This window comes from Meleagris gallopavo, chromosome 3 (genome assembly GCF_905368555.1).
Source record: "Meleagris gallopavo chromosome 3, MGAL_WU_HG_1.1, whole genome shotgun sequence".
NCBI lineage: Eukaryota > Metazoa > Chordata > Aves > Galliformes > Phasianidae > Meleagris > Meleagris gallopavo.
In genome coordinates, this window is record NC_139406.1 from 64461996 (window position 1) to 64479628 (window position 17633).

Sequence of the window (17633 nt, forward strand, 5' to 3'; positions counted from 1 at the left end):
ACAAAGATGGCATATTAAAATATATTTTCTTGGAAAGAAGAGGAATCCATCTGAAAAAAAAAATGCAATAACATTTTTCAGTAAAATGAATGACTATGAAAGTGATATATTGTAGTGATTATTTTAGAATTGTCATATTCTTGGACTGATGTATGGTAGCAGTTAAAATGATTGTCAAAACAGGAAATGTACAATACCAAAAAGTATCTAGACAAAATATGCACAGAGTTTTTATGATTGTTTGGCTTGGCTTTGTTTACAAGCTTGTTTTCATTAGGCAGTTTTCTTTGTGTCTCTTGAAATTCTCTACAGCAGTTCTCATGGATTTGTAGCAGCTCACATTGAAAAGTGTCATGCAAACCTCAGTAATATCAGCACTTTATTTCAGTTCCAGTCTGGAAGTCATGCCAGGTTCATCAAATCTCAACTCACTTGAAATCCATGAATCCGTGGTTAATCTAGAGCATGCAGGGGATGAACCACATGAAAGTCAGTGGGTAGCACCCTATTTATGTTTAAACTGGTTAAGTCCACAGAGTTTCCTGGCTCTCTCCTAACTGGGGAAAAATAAATAAATGAATAAATAAATTACAAAAAACTTCTACTGCCAGACATGACAGCTTTTATAAGTGGAAATGGCACATTGAGATTCAACTGCTGCCTAATTCAGATACTTCACTGTCTGTTAGATGTTCTTCAGTCTGGATGGGATTTTGTAGATATTTTTCTTCTGTTTCCAACTATTAGCCTTGAAAGTAATTTCTTCACTGTAGTATCACTTATGTTTAGTAGGAACAGAGCTGAACTGATGCACTCCCATTACAATTCCTCAGAGACAAACTATTGCTGAGACTTAACCAGGTCTAAATAGTAGCTTTTTAATGGCTACCACTGCAGCTGAATCAACATTCAATAAGATAGTGAAATTAAAAGTATTTAATCTCTGGTCTATGACTATCTTTGTTTTTGCCACCCATGATGGTTCTAGTAAAATACAGACACATGAAACTGAATGTCAAAGTCTCTAGCTGTGACTGTTTAATTAGTGCTTCAGTTACTGCTTAATTAGTACCTGACCACAATGTATACAGTGTTTCAGAGGCTAGCTGAAGGGCTCTCACAGGTCTTTTAACTTCCATTTTTAAGCCAGAGCTTCTCTTAGATGACAGTGGGGTGCTTTAAATTCAAGCTGATGACTTATTGTATGTTATAGTTCTGTCCAAGTTGTTACTAAGGGCTGGATACAAAAAGCACTGAGAGTAATTACTTCATAATGAGAAGGAGCCATACTTCGTCTGAGGCAGACTGAAGTGTTCCAAACCTGCCACATCTCTGTATAGTGAAGTCACAAATCAAAAACCTATGAAAAGCATCTAACAGATTTTCTAAATAATTGAAATAAAAAAAGATCCTTGAGTCATGCTGAAGAAACATCTAGATCATTCTTCCATCTGTAACAGAACAGTAGGTGTTTCAGAATATGAAGCAAAGTATACGTGAAGATGCCTTTCCCCTGACAACTTTCCTTAACTACCAATACTTCCCAGACCACAAAATCACTTACCAAGTCCATCAAGCCCAGTAGGTCAAAATGTCCACAGTTGCATGGTTACCCTGTACAGGAAATATTGTTTGACCTTCTGAAATAGAAATGGTTTTTTACTATGCTGAACTGAGGATTTGATGTTCATGAACTTATCTGTCTTATACTACTCAATGCACAGGCAGCAGTATTAGCTTCTAGAGTCAGTATGACAATGTAACATTTCTGCAGATGGAATGTGGACCAACACTTTGCTAAACTTGAGTGAAGATGAACTCTTGGGCTGACTTTCCTTGATCCTGTTAGAGACTTGCATATAAGACCAGTTTACCTCTATCCAAGACACTCAATAGAAGGGCTGATACACATTCACATCTCACCCCAGGTCTCTCAGTTTAAAAACTTCCTAGACAGCAATTGAAATAGTCTAACAGGCTGCCAAAACAAAAAGCTCTAGCAGAGCTACTTGGCTTTGTATAACTCTTTGCGCTAACACCATTTGGGACTATTCCAGGAAAACCCTGGACACAAGGGCAGCCCTGTACACCATTCATTTCAATTGTGGGGCTGCTGCCTTTTTCCTCAGCTCTCATTTACAGTTGTTGTAGGATGAAATCTCCATTATTCCCACTGGTGCCATTAAGATGGGACCCAACTTTGTTCAAGACCAAAGACATCTCTTCTACTTCATTAAACAGAATCAAATAGAGAGCATTATGGAAAGCATTTAAAATAATTTCTAGTAACTTAAAAATAATTCCTTAATCTGTGACTGTTACATTCCTAGACTTTTTGAAAGAAATGTATATCAGGTTTTTACAAAATCAGTGGCCTCTGAATTTGGCCCTTGGTGATTTAGACAAGAAACTTTTCCTAAAAATGACGAATTGCCAGCAGATGTTTTCTATTACCATAGTGTAGCTTTGTTATAACTCACTAGAATTGGTTTGATTTTTATTTTTTTTTCAACAACTTTTTTAGAGCCTTTATAAAGCTAATAAAAATATTTGTCAGGGAGAAAATATTATTATGCCACATTTCTATTGAAAAATTAATCCGAAAAGTAGGGCACATAGCCTTCTTGAAAAATTATGACAAATACCATTTTTATATAAACAAAGCAGTTTCAAAACCATAGCTCCTTGAAATAACAACTTCTTGTATAATTAAATATTAAAACAGAATGGAAATTTGGCATTGAAAAAAAGAGAGTGAAGTTTCATCTGCAAAGAATGCTGCTTTGAAAATTTGAATTGAGCTGCACATTTAAGCTTGATGCAGTTACAGAACTTGTAAAAGGGAAAATATCAGAGACTGGACACTGGGTTAACTCCTCAGCTTAACTAATTTTTAAACTTTTCAGCTTCTGCACATATAAATATTTACAGTAGACAACAAACCTTTGTTTTTTTGTTCTTCTTGTGGTTTTTCTTTCCTGGTCGTGGACTAGCTGGGAGCAAAAGTGGTTTGTGCAACTTAGGACAAAAGAAAAGTCTTAAGCTGACCAGAAAAGAAGCCCTCTCCAGGATGTTGTTACAAGATCAATTGGTGACATTATTAGGATTTCTTTTTCTAAACTGTCAATAGATATTTTCCAGATCTTAATAGGTTCTTATTATTTATATTTAAAGAATATAACTACTGACATTATACTAATGGTACTATACTGTCTCCTTATTGGTGTTTACTCCCTTCAAATATTTGTAGACTGTTATTTTTCAATTTTAGTTATCTTGACAGCTGGGCAAATACCTCAGAATTTTTTTTTTGGCAAATATTTGTTGACTTCTTAAGTGGATCTCCATCTTCTAATTTTTTAAATCATGGTGAACCTCATCATCTTCTTTATTTAGGAAAGAAAAGAGCTGCTTTTTCAATAACACTTTCTTCCATATATGTTAAAGCCATCTATATTTCCTCAAGCACTGTGTGGAACATTAGCACATTACTGTGTTTGCCTTTTTTTCCCTCAGAAACTTCACCTTCTGCATAATTTGTTTCCTACTTTCTGTAAGATTTTTCACCTCAGACTTTTAAGAATTTTTCAATGTACGCAAATATCCCACTTGAATCAATTGGCAAGGCTGTTAATCTCTCCTTTCACTTTTAGCTGTCCAAACAGCAAGGCAGTGCACACTTAAAAGCAGTGTCTGCATTGTATGTAGACCAGTGAGTATTTATGCTCAGAGATATGCATATCTTTGCACAGCTATTTTTGTTTCCAATGAGGGAAATCATTAAATCATGGCATTCAGAATTTTTTGATTATCCAAAATCTGCTAAGAAGTTTTTATTTCTGTACCTGTCACTGAGATGATATGGTATGATTAACTTGACTGTAAAGTAGTACCTGCTTATGAATTCTTATAATTCAGAGTCAGAAGCAAAATTATATTAACAGAGTCTAGGTGAGAAGAGGGTTGTGTTAAGGGAGAGACAAGTTTTTTCTTTTAATTTTAATATTTAGTTTGAATGTTTACGTGGGGTGAATGCTAAGCCGCAGGTGTGATGACTTAATGCAGTTCACAAGCTAGTGACAAGGTCCTGCATGTCAATAAACATTTTTTTAAATATTATTTTATTATTGAACAAAATTAAATAAATAGTGTGCATGTGTGTGTAAACTGGGGGTGAAAGTAGCATGCCTCCAGCTCTATTGTAATATGTTTAGTTTATTTGCTTTGTGAGGTCTCAACATTCCCATCATTTTTTATTTTTATTTTTTTGAGTCTAGAACACAACCTATTTCACCCTAAAGCAAAATCTAGCTACAGCCCAATAGTTTCAGCTCTGAAATGTATTGTGTCATGCTCAACAGTGAGGATCACATCAAGTGCCACTCTCCACAGTGAAGAGAGCAGTAAAACACAGAGCTCCTGGGGCTTATCTTTTTCTCCCCCAAAATATTGAATTTCTATCTGTGGCCCACAGCCCTCACTTTCAAATCTTACAGATGCCTCTGGCAGGAAAATCTGGTAGGAGGAATACAGTCTAAGCAGAGGATAAGCAGAAAGCCTGCTCCTCTTTGGCAGGTTGCCATAATTTCAAAGGGCTGAAGAGAATTAAAGATTCCAAAACTGTTCTTCTTAAAAGTTGGAGGATTGTCTGACTCAGTCAAATTGACACTGGAACACTGTGGCATTTTCTGCTCCTTTTTTTTCTTTCTCTTCACCGTAAATATAGAAATGTCATTGAAAATATTTGCAACTTTCATAATGCAAACAGCCCTGCACTGCTGCTAGGGCATTGTATCAGCATTGTTTTGCCATAAATTACAGTAGTGGAAGATGGATTTCCAGCTTCAACAACTTGGCACTTGATATTATGTTAATTGTTTGAAATGAACTATTTATATCCTATGTTTAGATTACATCTTTGAGGAATATTTATGAAAGTAAAATGCACTTGCATTTCTAACTGTTCCGACATACACTTTCATGTCATTTTTTAACTCACTATCTGCTCACTCAAGAATACTCTACAACAAAAGTCAACAATGAAACTTTTTAATGTGACAGTTGTGTGTGCAATGACTTTAAGATATTTGTCCAAGTGGAAGTGGAGCATGAACTCAGCTGATTTCTACTAGCTAGCGTAAGTATTTGAAACTGTTCAACTTCCATTTTCCCCTAAGACAACTACATGAGCACTCTGTACTGGACCAAAAGTGAAAGTGGCTCCTTAACATAAGCATGCATACTAGTCCATTTTATATGATATACATTTTTAATATATTTATATATTATTCATTTACTATATATTTATTTACTATATATGTGTATGTATATATGTATTCATAGTAAAATGGACTAATATGCATGTCTGCCAGGACAGAAAATCTGAGTCTCTTCTCCTGACCTGGTTGTAAAACCAAATTCTGTCCCACTACACAAGTGGTACCAGTGTTTTTAAATTCTTTTAAAAATAGTATATGGAATGGATGCCTCAATTTTAATAAATGCAGTTGTTATTTGAAATAAATAGACCTGGGCATTATGGTTTTTGTTTTTTTTTTTTCCAAGTGACTTTTCCTTTTTAGAAAAATTATGCATTGTAATCTTTAATTTTAAGCTCTGTGTGTTGCTCAAAACTTAATTTTTTCTTTCATTCCATATTTCCTCTGTTCATCTTTTTTCTTTTCTTTTCTTTTCTCTTTTCTTTTCTTTTCTTTTTTTTTCTTTTTTTTCTTTTCTTTTTCTTTTCTTTTCTTTTCTTTTCTTTTCTTTTCTTTTCTTTTCTTTTCTTTTCTTTTCTTTTCTTTTAACTTCATAAGACTTATAAAAATCCTCATCTCTGACAATACTCTCAGAATACAACAACACAGCAAGGTTTGTATTTTCAGGCCAAAGAACAATGACATTGAACAAGTCAACCTCAGAGTAAAGGTATAAAGGACAGAAGTTTCCCTGAAAGCATAATGCCTACCTGTCTATATTTTACTCAAAAGTCTCCTTTGTTAATGTGTCTCTCACACACACACACACACAAAAAAAAAAAAAACAAAGAAAAATGAAATAGTTGATTGCATTGGATCTTTTGAAATCATTACTGAATTTTCTGTAATTTTATTTTTGTGTCAGTGCATGTACTCTTTCAGCTTTTTTTTTTTTTTTTTTTTTTTTTTTCCTGAAACAAAGCTGAAAAGCTAAAAACTCATCCTCTTTATGGAGTGGATTAATCCACAAGGATCTGTACCATTTCAGCAAGATCTACTCTACAAAAGCTCAACTCTCTATAAGACTGACTGCTTCTTATTTTCCTACCACATTCCTGCTTTATATCTTAGCTTGTTCCTCATGTGGTATTTTTACCTTCTCCAAAATAATTTAAGGTATGTATGTGTATGTATGGGGGAAGAAAACTTATGTATTTTCTTTCTGTTTTGTTTTGATTTTTTATTGCTTCACTTGTTGGTTTTGGTGTGGTGTTTTTTTCTTCCACCCCAAAGGAGTAGGATTTGGTGGTTAGACAGTTCCCATCATACAAATTGTGTGGCCTGGAATACCAACATCTAGAGTCCATCATCTTTTCTCCTGCTAAGCAACGTTTCAAAAATCAACAGGGAATGATAGAAAATAATAAAAAATTCTTCTTTATCTGGTGATAAATCATCTGCTTTTTCTGATGATAAATCATCATACTCTCACTCTGGATTCAAGATCTGTTCTGAGCACCATAGCAGTTGAGTCTGTGTTTTCTTTCGAATATATTTTATGTAATCTGTTTTCCATCTATGTGAATTGAATTTCTTCCTCAAATACTGTATATTCAGAAATATTTTGCATTTTTACAGAAGATTTTTCTCTGCAGTTGTTTCTGTAGAGATTCCTTAATTTCTGGGTTGTACTTACTGACACTAGCAGTTAGATTGTTCCACACAGTTTTTAATTCTACATTTATAAACACAATTAATAAAGATTCAAAACAACAATGACAACAAAAACAAAAAACTGTTGTATTGATGCTATTTCTGGTTTTGTTTAAAAGTTAGATATTTACACAGAAAAGAGAAGGAAGAGTATGTCATAACTTCTGTGCTAAGTGAAAACTTTTATTTGCATAAGTCAAATCTGTATTCACCATGCTCAAGACAAATGACAAACATTACATTTCACAATTCCCACAAAAATTAAGAATATGCATCAATAATACTAATTCTATATTGGACTGGATCATTTTCTTTTTCTTTCCTGCTTTGCTGGCATCATTATATTGCAGAATATGTAGCACTATTAGTTACCAGTTATCCTTTCCCACTGACTGTTTTGCTGTCTAACTTGAGCTTGGCCTTTTATTCCTGAAGTCTGCTGCTTTTATTCTTTTTCTGCTTTTTCTGTTTTCATTTCGTGATGATGTTGTTATCAGTGGAGTTATGATGAACAAGTTTGGTACTGTTTATAGATTCTGGGCTTGTAGCCAGATATTTTCATGCCTTTAGTGCTATTTAAATTTATTGTTCATTTTCAATTGCATTGTGGCTTCCCCTCATTTTGCACCTAGAGCTGCTAGGTTTTTGAATCTAGCAACATCAAAATATTGTTTTTATCTCCTGTTTAACAACCTGATACAATAGAAAAAAATGAAAGTTTTCTTTCCTTTGTTTCTTCTTGTAGTCTCTATACTATCACTTGATATTAGTTATTAAACTGGAGCCCATTCTTCCATTGAAGAGAGGATATGGCATCTAAAAGGCTTAATTCAAAGGAAATTCATTTAGAAGATTGTTCTCTCTTAAGTGATAATGACATTTGTAACAAAAATATAATGTTTAAAACTCTTGACAACTCTTGATAAATATGCACCATGATAGATATACAAGCACTAATTAGGTTGCTGTATTGTTAATACAAAGTGAATATCCATTTCTTTTGCGCTGCGCTGAAATGCATCCCATTAGACGAAGGGTATGGCTCCTACTCTTGTTCTTATAGGAGCTCAGAGTTCTCTTTTTGTGTCTCCTCACTATTTATCTGATTATGGGTCTCTAAAATATCAAAAACAAACAAGCAAATTAAAAACATTTCAGAGTATCTTCTCTTTAAATTAAGTCCATTAAAATTCAATGAGGAGATCTTATAAGGCTACTGTTGATATAATAAAGCTTTTTAGTTACTTCGAACTGGTGTGCTAGCACTCTAAATCTAATAATTCACATACATGAAAAGTTTAATGCTATGATTGTGACTTAAACTGATAATTACAAACAGGTTTGAAATTTAGAGTGCTGCACTGACTGTAAGTTAGTCTGCTGTGAATTCAGTGAATGCTCAATACATTCTTACACAAAAGTTGGAGGAGAGACAAAAGCATATCATATTGCTGGTAAGTTACATACAAAGCATTCAGAAGTTCCATTTTTGTTCAAGCAAGTATAATTTTTGTTTCAGGCTCTGAAGCTGCAAGAGGAAGATAATCTCAGCTCTTGCATCACAAATTCCCTGAGTTGCAACAACACTTAGTTAACTGCAAAGGTAAGCATTATTATACTTGAAATAAGATGAAGTTTTTCCAGTGCCTATTAGCAATGCATTTTATTTACCAGAACAAAATGAAATAGCCATTTTAGAATGTGGCTTCTCTGTCAAATGTATAATGCTATTCGTAAATGCTATCTGGCATTACTTACTACTCTGTAAGAGAAGTTATTGAAAATAAACTAGCTCTGTGGTTTTGTAGGTGTGTTAATATAATAACAGATAATCTATTGCAATATACATATTTTGAATTACTTGTCGAATATCTCAAGGATAAGAAAAGTAAATCTGATGTTATTAAAAGGAGTGATGTCTTTCTATAACTGTTGTCCCTTATTCACATCTGAACTAAAGCACACTCCACACTGTGAGAAAACTCGTATTTCCTTTCCTTTGGAAAGTAATTGGAATAGAGGTTACTCCCAGTGGAAGGGCTTTTGTATGCTAGGAAGAGGCATGAAAAGGTTGCTCATCTATCTCTAAGGAAACTCACCTGGAATGGATAGTAGAAGCTTGCAAATATAAAAAGAGAGGAGGATTATTTGGAGATTGGGAGGAGAAAAGAAAATAGAACAAGAGACTTCTCCAAAGATCTGTGTTGGTGGATGCAGAGAAAGTATGTATTAGGTGTTGAGGTTTCTTTGACTTCAGTGTATGAATTCTAGGTTTTATTCTCCCTGAAATTCCCTCATGGGGAGTTTTGAGTAGAGGCTTTATACATTTGTATTAAGGTGATATGTAGGAACTGATATGCTGAAAACTTGTTAAAAACAATTAGATACAGTACATCACCAAGGAAATGCATCTGAATTTTGAAAGAACTAGGAGACATAATCTACTGTAAGTCAATATATTAATTATGTTTCTGATAAATCCGCAAAGCTTGGTTTCTGCAGGCACTGTAAGGCACGTTACCTCTAACAGTGGCAACATGATTTACTGCTGCTATCTCATCTCTCTGAAAGGCAGAAAGTGAACAGGGCACACACCTGACAGGCAAGTTTCAGAAATTGTCATAAACCGTTTGGATATTTTTTTCCTAGCTAATGAAATTATCCAGGAAACAACTATTTCACATTTTCTGAAAACTCCAGCCTTCTCAATACAGTCTATTTGGAATTTACAGATGAAGCACTCTGGGGGACTCTGGCTTATCAGTCACAGTCTTATGCTTTACCTACACTTCAACATGGAACAAAAATTCACAATTGTCATCTGAATGTATTTGATGCAAGACCTCACCGTTTAGGTAACTAAAAATTGGATTTGAGATAGAAGAAGTGAGTAACACAAGTTCTAGGTCCTCTTCAGCTTGAAAAGACAGAAAACTCATCTCTTATTTTCTAAAAGTGACATTTTAATGACAAAATAGCCTTGAATGGGACCATTTTCTGTCATTCACCTGTCATTTCTGAATAAAAGAAGAAAATGAATGTGAGACTCTTGGGCACTGGAAGAGCAAACTCCAGAGGAAGTGTTGTTGCTTCTGTAGTTAATAGAACACTGTTGTTTGGGAGACCCTATACTTTTTGTTTATGTGTTTTTCATTAGACAGATGTCAGAAACAATATATTGTTGTCACCTTCACATTTCCCCCACCTGTGTTTCAAAAGAACCAGCCAATCATCCATTCCCAATGGGAAAATATGAACAGTGACACCTGGCAGAATGCTTAGTTAGGGTTCAGCATCTATCCAGAAGGGCTAAATCCACAAATGCATTGAGGTTTCATTGTCAGGCCACTTTGAATGTGTTCCATCATTCAGCATGGGCCTTTTCTGGTTGTTTTTTATCCCAGTCCTAATTCTCCTCATGATTTACAACATGCATGTACAACCTGTGCCCTGTTGCCTGTATGCCGCCCAGCACAGTCAGTCCATCATGGAGACAACTCTTCCCTGCCAAGTGGCCCGGCCCTTCCCCTGGCATGTATCCATTGCTCAGCAACAACCAAACATCAGTGTGTGACTGGCACTGCCTGAGATTAAACCAGGGCATGGAGAAGGAGCAGTGCAGTGCTAACTCACACTATGGCAAAAATTTTATGGGTTTTATACGTTGGCTAAACACAGTCCTGTGAAAAGTGAAAAATATGCAGTCTGGCATTCTGTTTTGATAAAGGAATTTGAGAATATGTTTCAAGGTTGTTGAAAAAAACGATCAATCATATGGTATATTTATAAATCTACTTTCAGTTGACATAGTTACCTGCAAATTTTTAAATAGAATGTATCAATTTGCAATCATATATTCAACTCAAACATTTGATTATGTTTCTTTATCAGACTTTTATAAGATCTCTCTTTCCTGAGAAAAATATCCCTCGCTTCACCATCAAACCTTATTTGTGTCATCTCTTTCTGGCAGTATGTACTTTTGTGAACAATTATTTTCAAAGCTGAAATATAGGAATAGTAAAATTGCATCAAAAATCTCTGATGAACACCTTGAGAACTCGCTAAGAATTGCAGCCACAGCCATCAATTTAGACTGATGAACTAATTTCACAAAAACAAGGTTAAATATCCCACTAGTATCATGTTTTTGTTGTTCTTTTTTTTTTTTAAGAAAAAATATTTTAAAAAAAATAATTTTTGTTGCTTAGTTAGACTAACTACATTATGTATTTTGTATGCAGCCCAAGACAATTTCTCTTCACTCACTGCAGCTTAGGCAAGGCAAAAGATTGGACATCCACGGTTTACACAGAAAATGTGAGATTCCTGGGACTGGGGATCATACACACAAGAATTTATATATTTATTGAAAAAAACATAAAGACTGAAAACTCATGTTTTCATGAGTACACAGCTGATAATTTAGCATTTCAGTCTGCAGCACTCAATGCACAATTGTTTTGTGTTCCAGGAAAACAACCAAAAAATGTAGTTCTGTGTGTCAGATTATGGAGAATAGCAAAATGTAGGTAACATTTTTCAGCTGTAGTTGAAGTCTCAGGTTGACATGACACATTTGAACTAAAAACAGGTCACCTAGTCCAACTTTTGCTCAAGTAGACACTTTTACAAAAAGTTGCAAAGGATTATGTCTAGATGGCTTTTGAAGATCACCAAGGAAGGAGACTCATAACACTGGTTATGACGGGAAGGACATTTACATATATATAATTGATGTTTGGGGAATCTAGCAAGTTCTGTTTCTGACACAGACACACACACTGAGAGTTCCTTAGGTCACTCTGTGTTTATGACTAAGGAAAAGAACATCTTAAAAGAACCTAGACAAATGTTATGATGTGAATAATTATTCATCCCTTAACTCTTGTTCTCAGAAGAAAACTATTTGGGAAACTCTGGATTACTTTTATGTTTGCAGTTCCCACTGGTTCTAGCGGCAGTTCATTAGAATCTGGGAAAACATTAGAAGCTGGAAAATCCCAGTGAAGGGAGCTTCATTGAAATCTGCTTAGATTGATCATGAATTGTTCCGTTTTGTCTCTATATATGCAAATATAAAAACAGACATAAACTTCCTGCCTCATTACTATAGTGCATCTTTTGAACCATAACTAATTAATTTTTGAAAAGATGTTTGCAATAATTTAATAGAAAGAGAAATATGTTACTATTATTGTGAATAATTAATTTTCAATGGTTGTGTGGGACTTGATGTCATGAGAATCTCAGTAGATTTACTCATAAGTCTGCAGAGTTTTAGAATTATAAAAAAAAAAGATTCTTCATGTCAGCTATAGTGGATTATATATATCCTGTGCTGAATAAATGGAAGCAAAAATGAAATGCCCATTTAAATTAACTAGACCATACTTGTTTGGCAAGCTGTTGATACAATCTGCATTACGCTAGAGCTAGACCAATCACAGGATTGTAAGAAAACACTGATGAAGGGGCAGTTTTAGTAGACATAGTAATAAAATTATTTTCTAGAAAGTTGTAGCAAATAAATATCTGACATTAAATTGGTTTGGAATGTCAATAGCATATTGAAGTCTTGGCAAGTTCTGAAGTACCATGGCTATTTGTTTTCTAAATGGCTCCTTATTTTAGAAAAGGATAATAAGGCAGAGATTGCTCTCTTCTAAAAGGGGAGTGGAAAATATGATGGACTCAGCGGGATAGGGACTACAAGTCAAAAGTCTTGATGCAGGGAAAAACAGTCACTAGAGGAAAATGAAGGCTTGAGGAGCTATCATCTAGCTGTTGGACAAAAGTTGTGTTGGAAGGCTGGAAGCAGAATATGGAATGAGATAAGCTTAGATCTTGTCCAGTACTTGTGAATGTCACAGAAAATAACATTTCAAGTGCTTTGTAACTTTCCTTAACCACTCCAGTACTGTTGTGAATTTGTTCCTTTGCTCTGGTCCAGTTTTTTTACTCATCTTATTAGAGGCACAGGCTATATCGTTCTCGCTTGTCTTCGAATCCTGACATGAGTCTTTGAGCCATTGACTGTGCTCTAACCAGCAGAAAGCATTACTTTCTACTCAATAAAAACTGTCTTCTGGTCACTGACTTGCTCAGAACAGGTCTTAAAAGACACTAATCACACAATCCTGTAATACTGCCTTAACTTTCCTCAAGCTGCTCAGCCTCCAATAGTGGCTTTCTCTAATAGTGGTTACATCTCCTCCTCTACAGCACCTTAACCTTATGATTAAAGTGCCAGCATTGTGAATGCTGCAGAAGAAGTACAAATAAACCTCTCTTATGTTAAAAATCTTTTGTGGAAAGACAATTATATATTTTTTTATTATTTTCCTTAGAACAAACTATAAGGCAGTTTTGGAAAATGAAGTCCAGACATTCTGTCAGCAGAATATGAGTGGAGATGTAGGTGGTGATGTTGCTTTAGACTGTGTCAGCTTGGGTCTCAACAGGAAATATGCTTTGTGATTTTGTCCTAAGTTTTAAAATTTCAGCTCAGTTACTGCCTATGCTACTGAAAACAAAACAAAACAAAACAAAACAAAAAAACAACAGTGCTGTTAATCCATAACTGCCTGTAGGCAGCCCACTCACTCTTTAGAGGAACAGAGAGCAGAGAGTAGCAGAAAGTCTTATTCTATTGAAAAAAACAGATGACCACTCACTGCAACAGCTGGGCTGATGGAGGGGCCATGACCTTTTTGGGCTGACATATGCACAAAGACAGATCTGAGGAGAAACAGAGCTGCTCAGACCAGAGTTGCAGAAAACTCCAGAATCTGGAAGTCCTCTAGATGCCTGAGGGAAGAGAAGGATGTCATGATTGCAGGTGTGCCCAGTTTGATCGACTTTTAAAGCAGGCAGCAAGGGTATGTGAGGAAATCATCAGGCAGTGTAGTATTCAGTAACTGGAGAGAGAAATTGATTTGTGTTATCATGCAAGGACACGAGTAGATCAACAGCCCTGTCGTAAGTACCTGGAAATGGAAGAAGCTAAGCTAACTTTCAATCTTGAGGAGACAGACAGCAAAAACATCCAAGATGAGGGAGACTGGACTCTTGTCTCTGTTCAGAGCAGAAAAAGAAGTCCTCCTCTTGCCTTCAAAATGCCTCTAAACAACTGAAGAAAAGCTCTGGGGATGAAAAGAGGAGACAATATGAGTAATGATTTAGACCTGGGAAGGGACAACCATGTTGAGTTGGTCCAAATAAGGACCAAAATCAAAACTGGTGCCACCATAAAAAGACAAAGGATGTTGGTAGTTGGGGATTCCACACTGAGAGGCACTCAGGTAACGATTTGCCACTTAAACAATTTTTCTAGAAAGGCTTGAAGAGTTCCAGAAATCCACATCTGGGACATCCAGAAGAGGCTACTGGGCCTGATAAAGCCAGATGACTACTATGCACTCCTGCTCTTTCAAGTTGGCTCACAGAAATCTGCAACAAGGAAAATACAAAATATTTAAATAGCCTTTATGTCCCTTGGGAGGATGTTGAAGGGATTAGAAATACATTTAGTATTCTCCTTGATTGACTGGGTGATCTTGTAGTTCTTTTCCAACCTTGGTGATTCTATGAGTCTACTAGTTGGAGAGTGGGATCCAGTTACAAAAAGAAGGAAAACAGATCAGGAGAGTGGCCAGCAGGGCAAGGGATTGTCCCCCTCTACTCTGCCCTTGCGAAGTCCTGTCTGGAGTACAGCATCCAGGCCTGGGGCCTTGAGCACTTCACACACATGGTGCTGTTGGAGTGGATCCAGAGGAAGGCCCTGTAGAATGATCAGGGGGCTGGAGCACCTCTCTTATTAAGAAAGGCTGAGGGAGTTGGTCTTGTTCAATTTGGAGAAGAGAAGGCTCCAAGAACACCTCATTGCTATCTTTCAGTACTTGAAGGGAGATTATAAACAGGAGGAGGACCAGCTTTTTATATTGTCTGATAGCAAAAAGGTGTAATGGCTTTAAACTAAAAAAGGTGAGATTTAGAGTAGATATTAGGAACAGTTCGAGGTCAGGTTGGAAGACTAAGCAGCCTGATGTAGTGGGTGCCAGCGCTGTCGATGGCAGGGAGTTGAAATCAAATTATTTTTAAGGGCCCTTCCAACCCATGCCACTCTATAATTCTATTATATACAAAAGAAATGCATCCTTTGTCTTCAGTCTGTTCGTCTTCAGCATATAGACAAGCCAGTACTTTTATCATCACATCTATTACTTTTGTCTTCTTAAAGATGTGTGGGAGCAGCAATACATAAGATATATGTTTTGCTTAAGGTATCTTATATACCTAAACAAAGCAATCTATAGGAAATTCATGGTGAGTGCAACTGGCACATGAATCACAGTGAAAACGTGGATTAAAGATTTAGCTTAATTCAGCTTAAAATTAAAGTTGGAAGAAACAGAAGCAAAGTGCTGACACACTTGCCACACCGTGATTAAGTAGGGAAGAGGGGAAGTGTACAATGCTAGACTGTTTATTGCAAACCAAAACAAGTTCTGTGTGGGAATCATTCCTGCTTCTGTCTACTTAGTACTTTTGAATTTTGGCTGCGAGAAAAATGAAGATCAAGTTGGAGCAAAAACTTCAGCTTTCAATTCTTGTTTGCCTAAAACAGTGGTACCTGCAATGGCCTGAATGTAAATAACATTTAAATGTAAATTACCTTTGTAATAGAGATTAGCTTTATGAACTTTTTTGATGTACTGCGTATTTTTTATATTATAAAACTGTCACTGTTATGTGATCAGACTTAGAATTGTAGACAGTTTACTGTCACTTCCATAAATAAAAACTTTGAAATTGGCTGTCCTGCATAGCTGGATAAAAAAGTTTGATAAAGCCAGATGCACCTGCTGAAAAAATCAGGCTTTCCTGCTGAGCGTCATAGCAGTGAGGGGAGTGACTATGTGGACAACAATATTTTCCATATTCTTAGAATTTTATATACTTAAAGCATTCATATAGGCAAAATATAACTGAGGATATTAATCCAATAAATATATAATAAATCCAGTCCAGTGCTGTATGGATAATACCACCAACAATGCTCATGTGTATCTGATTTTCTTTATATTTTCAAATATATTTCCAAAATACAAAGCATTTCTTTTACTATACCACTTTGTTAAAATATATAGAAGTAATTTTCCATATAAATTTGGTACTTTTAAAGCAATTTTTTTTTTAAATCTTTTTTAATTTATGTGGTTATAATGTAACAGAATTGGGACTACTTTATATTTTGATTGCTTTTGGAAATTTGAAAGAAAATCTAACTTAGTTAATTCAAATGACATTGATTAAACTGTTTTAAAGAAAAAAATATCCCAAATGGTTTTCAAGTTTATCTTAGCCTTTAATCTCTTCTTGTTGGCTTTCTGCTAAAATATCCTGTAGTTTATATTTTGTTTTGTTTTCCTTTTCTATAAATATTTCTACCTATCTTTTAAATTAATTGCACTAGTGGCCTTGATTTGAAACTTTGTAGCTATGTTTGATGTGTCTGACAATCTTTCAAAAAATCTAATGGAATTTTTTGTTTAATTTCTTAAACTCATACATTCCTCATTCCAGAATTTATTTTAGCTTCCTACAAAGCTGTTTCATAAGTGGAACAAATTGCAATATCTGAATGACAGTCTTTTCTTCCCTTTCCTATTTTGATGTAATTTTTTTGTATTGATTATCTACAAAAAGTTCAGCATAAAGCTATATTCTGAATTCCACTTTTTGGAGTACATGAGGGAATTATCCCACTTTTTGGAGTACATGAGGGAATTACATTTTTTTTTTTTTTTTCCCCCAGAAATGTTTTCTGTCATACAAATTAAAAGCTGATTCAAATATATGAACTCATAAGTCTTTGAATTTTACGATCTTTGAGTCATCCTAAATAGAATTTGATTGCCTTAGGGTACATTAAGCTGCGGTAAAATACCAGTTGCTTTCAAAAAGCAGTAGGAAACAGAAATGTGTGAGAATTTAATTTTAATGTAGTTTAAAATGTAACGTTGCCAATTGTAATAAATATGTTTGTCATTTCTGCTTTTGACATGTACTAAGCAGTGTTTTGATTATTAAACAGGTAAAATGTTCAGTGTTATGTTATGGCTACTGCAAGCATTGATTAAAGTCTCCTGTGTTCATGAGAGCTGACAGGGATTCAAAGGAGGAAATGTAAAACTTGAAGGTACAGCAGTATAGTGACATTTCACTCTATAAAGCTGCCAATATTTTAATCCTGCACGTAAATCATTTTCATCAGCTCAATTCCATATCTTAATTTGTGTAGCAAACAAAGTATTGGATTGCATTATGTTTAATAATTAAGAATGTGATATCAATTTCCATTTATTTTATGTTCCTGAACAAGAAATAGAGTTAACATTTTTGCTTCAATTTGTTTGCTTTACAAAATAGGAATGATTAAGGATTAGTTCTAATATTCATGCTGTGAACAACCAAAATTTCATTATTTGCTTTTATAGAACCTTTAGTTTCTCTGCTTAAGTGATGTCTTCGTCAATGATCATGTTGTATTCATTTAGAGTGATGATTGATATGGTAATAGATACAGTGTGATTGAAAGCAACCTTTGTCAATAGGAAGGCCAAATACTCAAACAGTGTATTGGTCGGAGTTTGCTCATTATTGGAGACCTTTCATAGTCATATTGACTTGCTGTCCAAATGTTGTTACTTACCTGAT